The following is an 18,434-nucleotide window of genomic DNA, read 5'->3' as shown; positions in this document are numbered from 1 at the left end:
CACTTGAATCATAACATTTGAAGGACTTATGTGAGTTTACGGCCAAGGGGAGTGCTTGGGCCGTAAACTCCCTAAAACAAGGCATAAAATCAATTTTAAAGTGTTAGAAAGCCATCCAACACCACCAAAAGCCTTGGAATAAATCAAGGGACCAACCAAAAATAGTTTAAGGGACTTAAACACTTCATTTGTGGGTTTTCTAAGAGTTTACGGCGAAGGCTTGTTCTTGGGCCGTAAACTCCAAAATTTTTGGTGTTAGAATGCAAACTAAACACCCCTATAGCCTTTAGATGAATTTTAGAAGCCCTTCTATGCAAGTTTTAGACCTTGAAACACATTATATCACCCTATATTAGAGTTTACGGCCATGAAGAGGGTCTCATGGGCCGTAAACTCCATAGCAACCCTCAAATGTCCCATAAAACTCATGATAGGTCTTGGAATAATCCTATTAATCACATGTGATTTGTTTTAACAACATTTAACATCATTTTCATAAGGATTAAGGAGTTTACGGCCAGGAGCCTATGCTAGGCCGTAAACTCCCATAAATTAATCATTTTGGTGATTTTAATCCATTCCATGCATTTAGAACAAATCCTAGAAACATTTCCCATGTCCATGTAAGCCATTTAAGCAATTTAAACACCCAAAACCACACCCACATGAGTTTACGGCCGTAAACTCATGTATGTGTGTGTTTTGTGGGTGTAAACTCATTTAAATGTTTACTTATGGAGAGTAAACTCAAGTCCCAAGTCCCTAATGCCTTTACACGTCCTCAAAACGCCACCCGGGTCACTCCAAACGCTCATTTTAAGGTGTTTAACCTCATTGGAGTGTAATGTTCCATATGATTAGTGAATGTATCCCTAATTGTATATATATGGACATTATTTCATTTTACATAGGGTCATCACGAGTAATCAAACCCCGAACCTACGTCTAGCATTCAAAACCGACACGTTTCCGAGTCCGGTGAGTTCATACCCCTACCCTTTTTCACTGTTTTCACTGTTTTTAGGGGGGGGGGAACACAAGCAAAGTACAAGGGAATTCTTGTACTTAAAACATGTTTTCAAATGTGTGTTTCATATTTCATATGCTTTTATTACTGATTATCACAACTGATATCCATTTGAACATGCAGATCAAGTAACATATATTTGTGAAATAGGTCTTTAAACTATTATGTTTTACATATATTTCACAAATGGTTTTCCACATTTATCGGTTAAAAGCATGACATAAGACATTTGAATATAATACCTGTACACTGTTTTGTCCTCGGTAACACTCCACATATATACGCGAGTGGAGGACTATCATATTATTACTAGTAAATTTGTTAATCCTGTATGATTGGAGACACGTCCTTGGAGAACACTCCATCAGGATACGCGAGTGGAGGACTACACCCATAACCAGAATCTCTGGTATTTAGCGTGACTTGAGTGTATAGATCTATACGGGGCTGACTACCCCACACCTGGCTGCTAGCTACAGCCGAACCGAAATGGTTCAAGGGTGACGAAAGTCATAAGTATGTGGACGACTTATTGCCACATGTGGACTACTTATTGCCACAGGTTTTAATCTATTGTATGGTTATGGAACTCGCAATTAGGATAACAGAGATTTACTTATAGTAATAATGTATCACTGTATACATCTTTTACATCTTTCACATCTTTCACAACACTGTAACCAACATTCAGGAAAGTGCGAGACTTTCCTGGGGAAAACATGGATACCAATCACAATTGCATCTTTTACATCTTTACATCGTTTACAATAGAAACCAACATGCAGGAAAGCATGGGGCTTTTCTGGGTAACACTTACCTAACTAGAAAGAGTAACAAACTGGATAACATTACATCTTTTACAATTTGTAATACACAATAAGGAAAGTATGGGACTTTCCTGGTAACACATGATAAGCAAACAGATCAGTTTAATCAGTCAGATAACCAACTATATATAATATGTATCACAACTGTACAAACTTTACTTTTGAAACAACTGTAAAACTTTATTATGTAATGTAATGGTTGTTTTACTTTATTACTATGTGCATTGGATTTGATACTCAACGAGGAGTCAACCCCGGAAATGTTTCCGCCTTCGGTTTTCGGGGTGTGACATGGGTACCAAAGGTTCACACTCCCAAATCATCTAATGATTCTAACACTTCTTCATCTTTTGTGTCTGATAAACAGGATATGTCATGGGGGACAGTACCTTGTGTAGATGATAATGGTCAACCAAGCTTCAAATTGGACTGCGTTCCAAAAAACAACTAATCCCGCATTCTGTGGTGGAGCAACTATGGAGGAATATCATCAGACTTCGGTTTGTTGATAGTGGTTGTTCCAGGCACATGATAGGAGACATCTCTCATCTGTACGACATTCAAAATCTTCATTAAGAGTATGTGTCTTTTGCGGTAAAGGAAGAAAGAAGAGGATCACAAATGGGGATTGTACTTCACGATGTGAAGACTTTTTGAATCTATTCCAGAACTGAAACACAACTAAGGTTAAATGTGTTGCTACATATGTGTGATGTTCTCAGATCATCTGGATGCAACTTCAATTGCTAAATTATGGTTTGAGTTTCTTCTCGATACTTCTAAGTTTTTCCTAAAATGATTCGTTTGAAGACAATTTTTTTAAATTTGCGTATTTATTTTATATTCTTTCTTTCAATGCTCAAATTAAGGGGGAGAAATCAAAATACAAAAAAAATTATAAAATCAAAAATACAAAAATATGTTTTCTTTCGAAAGTGTTTGGGAAGTGATATGAAGTTTAGTGTTAAAGGGAAATCTGAAATATGTGTAATGCACTAAAGCTAAAATTGTTTAGACTCTATGTTCAATGTGTTGGTAGACACAAAGGATTCAAAATTAAAGGACTAGACGCAACTGACAATGAAAGGACTTGACACTTTTAACTCATCTAGACTTAGATAGTTACATTTAGACTTACCATACAACGCTCAGATAGATTGAGCAGTGAGATAAAAAAGGGAGCCTACAAAATAAATTAAAGTTACTTATCATCTAGAAATGTGGCTCAACACTTCTTCGATGTAAAAACTTATGTCCTTAATTCTGGTGCTGATAAGGTGACTGGGGGGGGGGGGGGGGGGTTCTAATAAAGTAGGTCAGTGTAAAATTGTTTTTCTTTCTTATCCTCTCTGTTAGTCATATGTTGCCCCCTTTGCGTGATCGGAAGATCCGACTTGGGACGCAACACATGCACCTTTATGTAGCACCTACTTCTTGGTATGTATTTTTATTTAAGTATTTTGCATTTTTGGCGAGGGACTTGGCGAGTTGATGGACCAACTCGCCGAGTAGAAGCGGGACGGGACGCGGGATTTAAGTGATGGACTCGTCGAGTTGGGTCCCAGACTCGACGAGTAGGCCCTGACTGGACAAAACCCTAATATGAGGGTTTGCACCCTATTTAATCATCTCTTTCAGCCACCACTCGTCCCTATTGCTCCTAGAAACCCTCAATAGCAAACCCTAAGTGTTTTGGTGTAAGATCTAAGGCTTTTGAGTGATTTTTGTGGGTTTTGACCTCAAGGAAGAAGGAAGATCATAGAAGGATCAAGAGGAGACTGAAGGATTCCAGTTTGGTTCCTCATTTGCAATCTTTGAAAGGTATAAAGTTTGTACCTTGCTTGCTTGTTTGTTAGATCCCTTTTGGGGAGGATTTAGGGCTTTTAAGCCATATGAGGTAGCCAATCATGATTGCAAACATGGTTGTGGGTCAAGACTTCGGATCTAAGTCTTGGGAGGAGTCACAAGGCAGATTTGGGTTGCTTTTGCACACAAGGAAGGTCCCATGCAACATAAGATCCATTTTAGAGCCTTTTAGGCTAAAAAGTCTCATGCATGCATGTAAAGTTCGAAACTTTACGTGCTAGATCGAGCCTAGGGGCTTGGATCTACCTTTTGGTCAAAGGTTGTACATCAGAAATCGAGGATTAAGGGTGTGGACATTATCGACTCGGAGAGTCCGTTCTTGGGACTCAATGAGTCCAAGGCATAAAGTCCCATATCTGTTGAGGGTCAAAGAACTCAGTTGGGTGTTAGAAGGGTTGTAGAAGGTCTGAAGGAGTGACCCAATGTATTGGACTTAGCCTTAGACCTGGAGTTCATGGGACTCGACGAGTGCTAGAACAAACTCGCCGAGTCCGAGGCAATCTCGTTATGGTTGAAGATGAACTCGACGAGTTGTTCATATAACTCGGCGAGTCAAGGTCAGAACTTGTTCATCAGATTAAGGTGAACTCGACGAGTTGTTCATATAACTCGGCGAGTCGGATGAAGGTTCATTCGATGTTCATATAGAGGAGGAACTCGTCGAGTCGTTGCTAAACACGACGAGTCGAGTTGTGGATAAGGACGGGTAAAGGGTTAGGGAGTCGACGAGTTGACGACCCAACTCGGCGAGTCGGGTCAACTGGCAGTTGACTATGACTTGGACTTGGTTGGGGGTAAAATAGTCATTTTACCCCAAGAGTTGATATCAGTTTCTGACTGAGTGTTTTGTGGGAATTATAGCCGGAGGATTTCCGGAGCAGCAGATAGAGGTTTCCCGCACAGATTATCAGCAGCTACTCGTTCGAGGTGAGTTACCTTCCAGTAGTGGTGGATCTACGGCCACAATGTCGGCCCACCAGTAGGAGTTGTATGTTAGATGATTGTCTTTGTGATATCATCTAGGTTTGCTACTACCTGATATGTTATATGCTGGCATGATATGTTATATGTGATAGTAGTAGAGTTCGGTTGTTAGGACCGAAGGGTAGGTCGGACACCCCAGATATGTTTGACAGTATGTTATGATATGTTTATATGCTGGCATGATATGTTATATGTGATAATGGTAATAGGAGGGGAATAGTCCCCAAGTTCGGTTGTTAGGACCGAAGGGTAGTTCGGACGCCCTAGATCTGTCTGATATATGTGGAAGGCAGTCCTTGAGGAAAGTACAGATAGATGTGGAAGGTAGTATGGGCCCGTACTGCTGAAAGCAGAGGATCCATACTCGAATTGAGGAAGGATGAAGCAAGACCGGGGAACTTGTAGTGGATGTGATCCCTCTAGATGTATCAGTATCACTGATGGTTGTCATGATGTATTGCAGAATGGTGGTACTACGTTCGAGGCCAACAGATGGCAGCTCAGGAGAGGGATCGGGTTCAGGATCAGGCTCCGAACTAGTGGATGAGAGGCTACACGAGTTCATCGCGTTTGAGATCACTAGAGGCATCCTTGATGCGACCACGGTCATCTTTGGGAAGATAAAGGAAGGGATTGTCGAGTTGATGGAGGATCGCCTTAGGGCGTTCAGGAGTGACATGGCGACCAGCCAGTTAGGATCCCGCATATTGTCCTTTAAGGACTTCAGGGGCAGTGGTGCGCCGGATTTCCATGGGGCAAAGGACCCCATTGCTGCCAGACGATGGATTGTAGACATTGAGTCTGTGCAGTTGACTAGCTTCTGCCCGGAGGGGTCGAAGGTGAGATATGCAGCAGGATGCTTGAGAGATAGAGTTAGAGATTGGTGGGAGTCTCTTGGCGACTCATTGGGAGCCTCGGCTGTTGAGGCTATGACCTGGTCAAACATTGTGACCAAATTCAGGGCGGAGTTTGCTCCAGCTGTAGAGCTTCAGCAGGTGGCCAGAGAGTTTTTGGACATGAGACAGACTACGGAGACTGTGGCGGAGATCACCGCCAAGTTCCGGGAGAGGGCATTGCTGGTGCCCCAGTATGCGGGAGATGAGGATATGAGGAGGACCTGCTATCATGACATGCTACGAGCCGACATTCGGAAGCTGAATTAGGTAACGGTGAAGAATCGTTATCCACTCCCGCGGATCGATGATCTCTTTGACTAGCTACAAGGAGCATCTTGGTTCTCCAAGACTGACTTGCGTTCAGGGTATCATCAGATGAGGGTCAGAGAGGAGGATGTACAAAAGACTGCTTTTGGGACACGTTATGGTAACTTAGATTTCGTGGTGATGCCCTTCGGGCTCACTAATGCTCCTGCCACGTTCATGGACCTCATGAACCGCGTGTGTAGACCGATGTTAGACTGGTCTGTGATAGTGTTTATTGATGATATCTTGGTTTACTCCAAGATGTAGGAGGAGCAAGAGGAGCATCTGCGAGAGGTTCTGGAGACTTTGAGAAGGGAGAACTTGTATGCTAAGTTCTCCAAGTGTGAGTTCTAGTTGCGTGAGGTGCAGTTTCTAGGTTATCTTGTCAACCAGAACGGGATATCAGTGGACCCGGCCAAAGTAGAGGCCGTGATGAGATGGGAGGTTCCAAGGTCTCCATCTGAGATTCGGAGTTTCCTAGGATTAGCCGGCTACTATCGGAGATTCATCCAAGATTTCTCTAAGATAGCCGTACCCCTGACCAGGGTAACGAGGAAGGTCGTGGTCTTCCTTTGGGGGCCTGAGCAGCAGGCTGCGTTCGAGACTTTGAGACAGAGATTGTGCGAGACACCAATCTTAGCCCTGCCGGAGGGCATGGAGGATTTTGTTGTATATTGCGATGCGTCCATCTCAGGTTTGGGCGCAATATTGATGCAAAGAGGACATGTTGTTGCTTACTCTTCGAGGCAGCTGAAGCCTCACGAGGCGAACTACCCGACACATGATTTGGAGTTGGGGGCTGTTGTGTTCACCCTCAAGATTTGGCGTCATTACCTCTATGGGGTTCGTTGTACCATTTACACGGACCATAATAGCTTGAGGTATTTAATGGACCAACCAAATCTGAATATGAGGCAGCGTCGGTGGCTCAATGTGATAAAGGATTATGAATGCGAGATCCTCTACCACCCGGGGAAGGCCAATGTGGTGGCCGATGCTCTTAGCTGCAAGGTAGCGCTGATCAGGGATATCTGTCCGAGGATGACAGTGGTGACTCCGCTGTTGGAGCGGATTCAGGAGGCCATGAAGGAGGAACATCGGAAGAGCGAGTGGATTGTGGGACAGGTTTCCTCCTTCGACTATGACAGCCGAGGGTTACTGACACTACAACGTAGGGTGTGGGTGTCGTACCACGGGGGTGTGCGTCAGGTTCTGATGGATGAGGTGCACAAATCTCAATTCTCCACTCATCCCAGGGCGACGAAGTTGTATAGGGATCTTCGTCAGGACTATTAGTGGCCCTGCATGAAGCGGGATGTAGCATGGTACGTGGAACGGTGCTTGACCTATAGGAAGGTCAAGGCCGAGTACCAGAGGCCACACGGCAAGATGCAGCCGTTAGATATCCCGTTGTGGAAATGGGAAGACATTACAATGGATTTTATCACAAAGCTTCCCAGGACCGCGCGGGGAGTGGATTCGATTTGGGTCATCGTCGATCGATTGACCAAGAGCGCCCATTTTATCCCTATTCTAGAAAGTATTTCGGCTGAAAGGTTGGTCGATATCTATATCAAAGAGGTAGTGGCGTGGCATGGGGTGCCCGTTTCGGTGATTTCAGACAGGGATGTGCGGTTCACTTCCAGGTTTTGGAAGAAGTTTCATGATGAGCTGGGTATGCGTCTGCATTTTAGCACTGCCTTTCACCCGCAGACGGACGGCTAGAGCGAGCGAACCATCCAGACTCTGGAGGATATACTGCGAGCATGCATGTTAGACTTCGGAGGTAGTTGGGATACCTACCTTCCATTGGCAGAGTTCTCCTATAACAATAGTTATCATGCGAGCATTGACTGCCTTCTCTTCGAGTTGTTGTATGGGAGGAGGTGCAGGACCCCAATATGTTGGGGTGAGGTTGTTCAGAGGGTAATGGGGAGCACCGAAGTGGTGCTCAAGATGACAGAGAGGATTCAGCAGGTCCGGAGCAGGCTTCAAACTGCTCTGAGTCGGCAGAAAAGTTATGCTGATAAGTGTTGATCAGACCTGGAGTTCCAGGTCGGGGATATGGTTCTCCTGAAGGTGTCGCCATGGAAGGGCGTCATCTGATTCAGGAAATGGGGCAAGTTGGGCCCCAGGTACATTGGAATGTTCAAGGTCTTAGCTTGGGTGGGCAAGGTGGCGTACATGTTGGATCTACCAGCCGAACTCAGCCAGATCCACAACACTTTCCACGTCTCCCAGCTGCGGAAGTGTCTGGTGGACGACTCAGTAGTGGTACCCTTAGAGGATATTCAGGTCGAAGACAGCTTGAATTACATCGAGTGACCTGTGGCAATCCTCGACCAGAAGTTAAAGGATCTGAGGAACAAAAGGGTGGAGCTCGTGAAGGTGCAATGGCAGCATCAGAAGGGCTCAGAGTGGACTTAGGAGCCGGTGGATGAGATGATGAAGCATTACCCAGAGTTGTTCCAAGAACGAGCAACAAACTTCGAGGACAAAGTCTAAAATAAGGGAGGGAGATTTGTAGCACCTGGTTCTTGGTATGTATTTTTATTTAAGTATTTTGCATTTTTGGCCTAGGACTCGGCGAGTTGAAGGACCAAATCGCCGAGTAGAAGCGGGATGGGACGCAGGATTTAAGTGATGGACTCGTCAAGTCGGGTCCCGGACTCGACGAGTAGGCTCTAACTGGACAAAACCCTAATCTGAGGGTTTACACCCTATTTAATCATCTCTTTCAGCCACCACTTTTCCCTATTGCTCCCAGAAACCCTCCATAGCAAACACTAAGTGCTTTGGTGCAAGATCTAAGGCTTTTGAGTGATTTTTGTGGGTTTTGACCTCAAGGAAGAAGGAAGAGCATAGAAGGATTAAGAGGAGACTGAAGGATTCGATTTTGGTTCATCATTTGCAGTCTTTGAAAGGTATAAAGTCTGTACCTTGCTTCCTTGTTTGTTAGAGCCCTTTTTGGGGAGGATTTAGGGCTTTTTAAGCCATATCAGGTAGCCAACCATGATTGCAAACATCGTTGGGGGTCAAGACTTCGGATCTAAGTCTTGGGAGGAGTCACAAGGCAGATTTGGGTTGCTTTTGCACCCAAGGATGGTCCCATGCAACATAAGAGCCATTTTAGAGCCTTTTAGGCTCAAAAGTCCCATGCATGCACGTAAAGTTCAAAACTTTACGTGCTAGATCGAGCTTAGGGGCTTGGATCTACCTTTTGGTCAAAGGTTGTACATCAGAAATCGAGGATTTAGGGTGTAGATGTTATCAACTCGGCGAGTCCGTTCTTGGGACTCGACGAGTCCAAGGCATAAAGTCCCATATCTGTTGAGGGTCAAAGAAATCAGTTGGGGTGTTAGAAGGGTTGTAGAAGGTCCGAAGGAGTGACCCAATGTATTGGACTTAGCCTTAGACCTAGAGTTCATGGGACTCGACGAGTGCTAGAATAGACTCGGCGAGTCCAAGGCAATCTCCTTATGGTTGAAGAAGAACTCGATGAGTTGTTCATACAACTCGGCGAGTCAAGGTCAGAACTTGTGCATCAGATGAAGGTGAACTCGACCAGTTGTTCATACAACTCAACGAATCAAATGAAGGTTCATTCGATGTTCATATAGAGGAGGAACTCGTCGAGTCGTTGCCAAACTTGACGAGTCGAGTTGTGGATAAGGACGGGTAAAGGGTTAGGGACTCGACGAGTCAACTGGTAGTTGACTTTGACTTGGACTTGGTTGGGGGTAAAATAGTCATTTTATCCCAAGAGTTGATATCAGTTTTTGACTGATTGTTTTGTGGGAATTATAGCCGAAGGATTTCCGGAGGAGCAGCAGATAGAGGTTTCCCGCACAGATTATCAGCAGCTACTTGTTCGAGGTGAGTTACCTTCCAGTAGCGGTGGGTCTATGGCCACAATGTCGGCCCATGTCACACCCTAAAACCGGAACGACAGAAACGTTCTGGGGTGGAGGACGTCATGTCAAGTATCACAATATATGCAGCATAGTAATCAAAGTACAACAACCATTACATTAATAGTAATAATTTTACATAGGTTACATGTCATAGTAATATCAAAGCAATTACAGAACATAACATAGATGCAGCTCGGTACTAGGATGTCTTCACAAAAGCTCCCGGGACGTACCTGTCTGTCGATGACCTGAGAATACAAGTTATTTTGAAAGCGAATATCAACATTTTATAATGCTGGTGAGTCCATAAGTATTTAGTGTCATTTGTATAAATACACATTTTTATTCAAAACAACTTTATGAAAGACGGTAATCTAGAATCTACAAAGTATTAGCGTTCTTTCCAGAAAATCCTATATTTTCTAAGTAAAAGCAGTCTTCTACCAAGACCCGACATATTTATGTTTTAAGGAGTAATTTTCCCCAAAATACTATCATTACCAAAATACAGTATTGACTTTAAAGAAATTATGAGAAAATCACAAGTAAAAATACTAGGGGAAAAATAACATATACCTCAGCAGTAATACTGCTGACTAAAGCAAAAGAAATCATAGACTCTAGGAGAGTATCGAATGAATGATATGCCTGGCTCAGTCTAACAAAAGGAAGCACAGACTCCAGACATTATCGAATGAACGATACAACTAGCAAAGTCTAAAACAAAAAAAAATACAGACTCCAGATAGTATCGAGTGAACGATACAGCTAGCTAAGTCTAAAACAAAGGGTGAATGTGAACTCGTATGTAACCATGCTGATCGACGATAGAGTATCTGATGACCCTCCAGGTCACGCGTAGAGGTAGTGGCATTATGTCACCCATGGGCCTTACCGGCGTGGACTGTAGCTAGTAGTTTGGGTGTGGGAGTGTCAGTCCCGTATAGATCTATACACATCATGCTCGCTCTCCTTCCCGAAGACTCTGGTTACACGGCGTTGGCGCAATGAAGCGTCGTAGTGGGAAATAGTGTGTCACATTCTAAAGTAAAAGAAAGAGAGAGATAGAGAGAGAGAGAGAGAGAGAGAGAGAGAGATAGAGTCTCCTAACTATTCCTATAATAGTTACTAGGGTTCCAGAAACATGAATAATAGAAGGATGCCTGTACTACTCAAGGCGATGAATTGGCTGAGAAAGAGAGAGAGAGAGAGAGAGAGAGAGAGAGAGATTTTATGTCCATACATGTATACATGATATATAACTAATGTTTAAACGACCTTTGGACGGATAACCGATACCCACCAGACCACATCCCAGGAAAAGGAAATAGGGCGAACTAGCCTTCTTAAGTCCTTTAAACATTATTTATATAATTATACAAATATAGGCATGCATTTAACGAAATAAAAGCATAGAAGAAAACTTTGGTAAAACCTTTGGAAACCTTTACACATAATTAATTTACGACTTGATGTCATTTTGTAAAACAAGTTTGGAAAACCTTTGGAATCCTTTGAAAAACCTTTCATAAACAACTTTCAAAATGATTTTTATAAAACAGTTTAAGTGAAGAAAACCTTTGATAAGAAACTACGACTGGATGTCTCTTTAGTAAAAAAAACTTTGAAAAAAACTTTGGATAACCTTTAATGATCTAAAAAGGGATATTCATACTTTAACAAGATTCGAAAACACGATTTGGAAATCTTAAGCTGGATAAAATAGTTTAACATGCAAAATCTATTTTGCTATACAATTATTAATCACATGTGATTTATCTAATAACTGTATAGTTCAACTTGTATTCCCCCCTATAAAAGCAGTTAAAATCAATTAAAAGGCTATTTCAGGGGTATGAACTCACCTGCTGCGAGTGGATCGGATGGAGGTGTCGGTTGAGTGCTCGGGGTCAAGTAAAGACGTGAACACACTTAATGACCTAATAACATATGAAGACATATGTTTACATATAATTAGTGATTATAACACTAATTAAACACGTATAAGCATCCTAATGTGCGGAAAAACACTTTGGTCAAGTGCTAGGAGGCTATTCGGTTGCAATAAGGGGGTGTATGGCCTAGTTAGGGAGTTTACTCTTCAATTTAGAGGAGATTTCGGCCCAATGACCATATCCCCATGAGTTTACGACCGTAAACTCATGGCTGGTGTGTTCTTGGATGTTTAAAGGTCTTACAACACTTGTGGAATTAGGATGTGTTCAATTCTAGGGCATAGAAAGTGGTTAAGCCCTCAGATGGACCATTTATGGGAGTTTATGGCTGTAAACATAGAGTTTACGGCCATAAGCTCTTACTTGTCCCTTCCTTTTGTGTTTTGATGGTTCTAGGTTAAGCACACATGATTCTAGTCCAATATACAAGCCATGGAAGGAAGTTAGGGCACCATTTGACCTCCTTAGAGGAGTTTACGGCCAAGGGACCAATCCTTGGGGGGTTTATGGCCGTAATCTCCTAAGGTCATGGTTTCCTTGGTGTTTAAGGTTCCTACTTCGATGGTGGTTGGTTCTAAACATTATTCCAAGCCATAGGAGGTGTTTAAGGGCCAATTTAACACCTTAAATGGTGTTCACGACCTATGAAGAGGGGTTTACGGTCCAAGAATGTTCTTGGGCCGTAAACTCATGTTTACTCCTCAAATGACAAGATTTTCGTGTTCTAAGCTCATACATGCAAGTCCCTAAGTCATAGCTAAGCACTAGGAGTGATTTGGAAGGGTTTTGGGGCTTCAAAACCCCATTTATGGGTGTTTGCGGTCCAAGAGTGTTCTTGGGCCGTAAACACATGATTTTTAGGCTTTTTGATGATTTAAACACGAATTTGCATGTATATCAAGCTAAACATCAAGCTAGGATAGATTACTTACGATTATGGAGCTCGAAAGAGATGTTTTTGGATCAAAATCGGCTTTGTAGAGAGAGAGAGAGAGAGAGAGAGAGAAAGTGTTAAGAGTGGGAAAGGCTTCAATGTGACCACTCAATCCCTTATATAGGGGTTGAGTTTGTGGCCCAGTGGAAATCTACCCAATACCGACGTTAAACGGGGCTTATGGTCGTACCCGATTAAGTGGTCGTAACTCGACGTGGTCGTAATCTAAAAACTTTTCAAAGGGATACCGAGGATGTTTCACGTGTTTCTAATTCGTTTGGACACTCATGAAGTCATAATAAAAGTCCCAATTTAATTAACCTAATCCAAAAGGTTAACGGAACAATTTAATAAAGCGAGTTTTATTAGCGGAAAAGGGTTTACTGTGACGGGATAAATTTTAGGTTGTCACAGCCCACCAGTAGGAGTTGTAAGTTAGATGATTGCCTTTGTGATATCATCTAGGTTTGCTACTACCTGATATGTTATATGCTGGCATGATATGTTATATGTGATAGTAGTAGAGTTTGGTTGTTAGGACCGAAGGGTAGGTCGGACACCCCATATATGCCTGACAGTATGTTATGATATGTTTATATGCTGGCATGATATGTTATATGTGATAGTGGTAGTAGGAGGGGAATATTCCCCATGTTCGGTTGTTAGGAACGAAGGGTAGTTCGGACACCCCAGATCTGTCTGATAGTATGTTTATGATACGATGTATGTGATAGTAGCAGTAGGGGGTGGAATAGTCCCCGAGGGTCGGTTGTTAGGACCGACAGGTAGGTCAGCACCCCAGAATGGCTTGACACGGGTAGGACGGCACCTCAAAATGGCCGCATGGGTAGGTCGGCACCCAGAATGGCCGTACGGGTAGGTCGGCACCCCAGAATGGTCGTACCGGGTAGGTCGGGCACCCCAGAATTTCCCGGCAGTATGTATGCAATGTGATTGTATGGTATGTGGTACAATGGGGGAACTCACTAAGCTTCGTGCTTACAGGTTACAATTTTGGTTTCATGTACCTCTTCAGCGAAGGGGAAGGAGCCGGCGCGGTAGCGGCACATCATACAAACACTCATTGTTTTCCGCATTATGGATATTCTGGGATTGTACTCTGACATGTTACTAATGTTTTGACTTGGGTTTTCAGACATGATACATTGTTTCATGAGATGATGTGATTTCATGTCACACCCCCAAACCAAGGATGGCGGAAACGTCCGAGGGTGGAGGACTTCATGTAGAGTATCACAACAACGAGTATAATAGTGCTCAAAGTAAATACAACCATCATAAATATAATTGAAAAAGTTACACCAAAGTATATGTTTACATGATTCGAATCAATTACATTATGAAACAAAATGAACTGTTTGACGATTTATCGTCCCATCCTCAAAACGTTGTTGATTTCCTGTTTTCACTGAATTCCTGAGAATACAAGTAGTTTTGAAAAGTGTCAACACAAAGGTTGGTGAGTTCATAAGAGATTTTGTTGGAGAAGTAAACCGTTTTCCTTGTAAAAAAAAGCGATAGAATATGTATCCAGAAAATCCGATATTTTCTTTATAAAAGTTATGTAATGTAGTCTTATAACCGAAGACCAAAATGTATAAGTAACCTCTCTTACTAATAGAAAATGATATGTGTTTGAATTGACATAAACGTGCTTGAATTAAATGAACTTCCCGTAAATTCTCATGTTTGTTAATACTTTATGTATATGTAGTCCTAAATCTCAGGACCGAGAAAATAACAAGTATTGTCCATACTTAAAGTCATAAATGTGGTTTCAAATGATGTGTAGTCATAAATACCAAAACCGAAAGTGTACAGTAATATCTGTACTTATTGAGATAAAAAGTGATTTTAAAATCGACATAAAACCCATTTAAGTTTTATAAAAATCCCGTAAACTTTATGTATTGTTATATCCCTATGTGAGTCGCTATAATCATACTATGACTAATGAACCTGCCACGACGTTTCTCAGGCGTCGTAAAACTGAAATGACATTTGTCACCCGTAGACCTGCAGGTCCCACTATAGCTAGCAGCAAGGTGTGGGGTGTCAAGCCCAATATAGATCTATACACAACTATCACGTTCTCCCTCCAGGAGACTCTGATTATAACTAACAGGAATTTATATCCCGCACTCGGACGTACGGAAAGAGATTGTCTCACAATTTTGGGTTAACAAGTTTACAAGTTGTGTGCGTGAGTGTAAAACCTTTCTGTATGAATGTACCCTTTCTGTACGTGTGTGTTATGTGATGTATCATAAACTATACCTATTATAGTCTATCCAAAACGTTTTGTAATGTATAAGAATTCTTTTATGAATGCTTTAATGCTATGAATCCATAAACTATGCTCATTATAGCTTAATATACGTTTTCTAATTGAATGAATAATCTTATCATGAATGACTATATTTCAGTTTATGATGATAAACTAACATGGAAACACATTCAACATTTGGAACTTATCGTTATACACTTTGCTCAACATAATACAAAGTGTTATGAAAGTTATAAGCTGTTAACAAATTTTCAACCTTTACACACTGTTTTTGAAAAAATCATAGAAAAATCATACGAAATTGAAAACTAGATCCGTAAATTCTGAGAGTTCCCAAAATGTGTCTAGTTTACTCATAATTTTTATCATGATTTTTAATGACCTCCAACTTGGGTGAAAAAGTCCATAATCACAGACTGGTCCGGATTGGTGTTTGAAATGATAGGCAGTTTTGTAAAAATCACCATAAATTGTAGAAAAATCGTATGGAGATGTGCAAGTAGTCATTTTAAAGCTAAGAAGTGGAACTACATGAACCTAAAACAGTTTTGAAAACAAAAATGTTTAAGATGTCCAAAACAGTCCATGAATGGAGTTGAACTTTTCTGATGAAGGCTGTTAGAAAAGTGTAGTTATGTTCTTGGTGTTTTAACTTGTATTCCCCACCCCCCCCCCCCTAAAAACTTGAGAAAACATGAAAATATGGGGGTATGAACTCACCTTAAGTGATTTCAGTAGGTAAGTGTTGAAGAAGAGAAGTGTTCAACCCAAGAACACTTGAAGAATCACTTGAAGATTCGAAGATCTAACACAATTATGAGTGAGTTTGTGTAAGATATCCATGATTTGAGTAGAAATAAGTGAAATAATCATAAGGAGAAGGGATTATTCTTACCAAATTTGGAGGAAAATCCCAAGATCAGCCCTCAAATCTCGAGTTCTAGAGAGGGAAAATGAGAGAGAAAAGAGTTTGCTCTTTTTGGTGAAAAGAGAGAAAATGAGAGAAATGAGGAGAGAGGTTGAGTGACCAGCCCTAGAACGTGGGGATGGCTTGTGAGAGGGGTAAAAAGTACAAGGAAGTGACAAGGTATGGTGGGGAGGAGTGTGGGTTAATCATGGAGTGGGTATGGGGTTGCTTGTGTCATAAAATAAGGTAAAGTCAACACTCTACCTTTGTACTTTACCTACTCTCTTTTGGATAAGGTTTTATCCTTAAAATATGATTAAATCATTAATTTAGGGGTCTTATATTTTAAAATAAAGTTTTGGGTGAAAATCTCATGTTAAAACAATTAAAAACGGGCTTAAAACGCGAATTTAATCGAAAACCGGGAGAAAAAGGGCTTCCCAGCGAGGCCTCTAGGTCCTAAGCCGAGGTTCGGTCCCTAGGCCGAAGTTCGGTCCTTGCTGGTGCTGAGTCGGAAGCGAGAGACGCGAGCCAGAAGCGAGAAGCGAAGGGCGATGGGCTCGGTCCGAAGGTCAGGAGCGAGGGTTCGGTCCTCGGTGATAAGAGGCAAGAAGTCAGAACCGAACGAACTGTAGTGAACAGTAGTGAACAGTACCTTCGGTTCGGTTCAGCAGCCTTCTTCATCAGGAGGGTTCGGTTCCTAAGAGGGGTTTCGGTTCCTAAGAGGGGTTTCGGTTCCTAAGGGGGGTTTCGGTTCCTAAGGTCCGTTTTTCGTGTAGACTTCCGTTTTTGGGCTGTTTTCGCCAAATTCGAGGGTCGGGATGCCCCGAGTGATTATAGAAAGTTGGGAGAGATTTCGAGACATATTTGAGAGAGATTCCACATACTCAGAGAGATTTGGGAGAGATTTGACATACTTGGGGAGATTTCACATACAAAGAGATATGTGGGAGAGATTTCACATACTTAGAGAGATTTGGGAGAGATTTGACATTCTTGGAGAGATTTCTCATACAAAGAGATACGCGGGAGAGATTTCACATACTTAGAGAGATTTGGGAGAGATTTGACATTCTTGGAGAGATTTCTCATACAAAGAGATATGTGGGAGAGATTTCACATTCTTAGAGAGATAAAGTGAAAACGATTGAGAGAGGTTTCATTGGCGATCTTTTTGAGTGTTCGGCTTTGCAATGCAGGGTCCGTAAGCCCCGTTAAGCCTTGTTTAAGGATCTTGCATACTCCCGATGAGTATGCAACATTGTTTTATCGGTTTGGCTCGCCACGTACCACAGTTTTAGGTTAAGGAGATTTAGATGTACGCACTTTTCAATTTATGATTTCTCAATAGAATAGAGAGTTGTTTAGAAATTACATAACGTAAACTCTAGTACTCACGGCAAATTGAGTTGACCGGTTTGACTTGTTGACTTTAGTTGACTTTGACTTGACCAAAAATTGACGGTTGTCACATCATTCCCCCGTTAGAGGGAATTTCGTCCCGAAATTTGAATTTAGGCAAGGAGTTTGTAAATGACTAAGGTCGGCTCTACATTATTTTGATTCTGACTAAGAGATGAGTTATTATACATGAAAACTTAGCTTATACACATTATGATATAACCAATACTGGGCGTATAGTAAAATGTGTGATTCTACTTCAGTTTCACATCCCAACGAGGAAAAGAAACTAAGTCAGAATCCTCACATTCTATTATCTACCAGGTATTCGTTATATATAACTGGGGAATGTATAAGTGAGGAAATCATAACAAATAACTTAGTAATCCTTCTTACTACGAGGGTAGATAAGCAAGTCACTTACAACGACAACGATGAACTGATCCTAGTAAGAATGACACATCCTATGAATACTGCGAACGGGTTGGTCCTATCCGAGGGGTATCACTACGGACTTGCAGCGTCCGCATCGAATTTGGAGGGTTGTCCTCGGATATCCTTTTCCAATACTCGCGACTGGTGATATTCAGATCTCAGGTCCGATTCCTAAAGGGTACCTCGTTCCTTGTGGTTGGTCGGCCTATTCGTTTATGTGAGGCAGATAGTAAAGGTTTCTACTGGAGATATTGTCAGGGCATCTGAAGTTAATGGAACTATGAGCAATTTGCCTTTCTATTTGAAGAATAAGAACAGAGCTTTCCAGGGTGAGAAGCTTGGTTCTTCAATTTCATTGTTGAGTAGTTCGACAGGTTTGACCTAAGAGTTCTTGTAGCTCGATAGGAAGCATGTGGGTTTGGTTTACACGATTAGGCCTTCTTAGATGGTAGGACATTTACTCGCCCTCCTGGGAAACCTTGGCCCGAAGTTCATGGCAGAACTTGTACCATATCTTTCCCAAGCTTCTGTGCTTGGACCTTGTCTGCTACATGCGTGACATTCCCAATGGTCTCCTGTAAGTACTTGTGATAAGGTTTCAGGAAGTATAACACTCCTCTGATGCATGTTTTGGGGTTCCACAGCGAGAGATGATCCGTAGGTTCGTGCTGGAT

This window comes from Lactuca serriola, chromosome 4, assembly GCF_051521515.1.
Source record: "Lactuca serriola cultivar US96UC23 chromosome 4, Lser_US96UC23_V15, whole genome shotgun sequence".
Taxonomy (NCBI): domain Eukaryota; kingdom Viridiplantae; phylum Streptophyta; class Magnoliopsida; order Asterales; family Asteraceae; genus Lactuca; species Lactuca serriola.
This window is presented reverse-complemented; position numbering follows the sequence as displayed.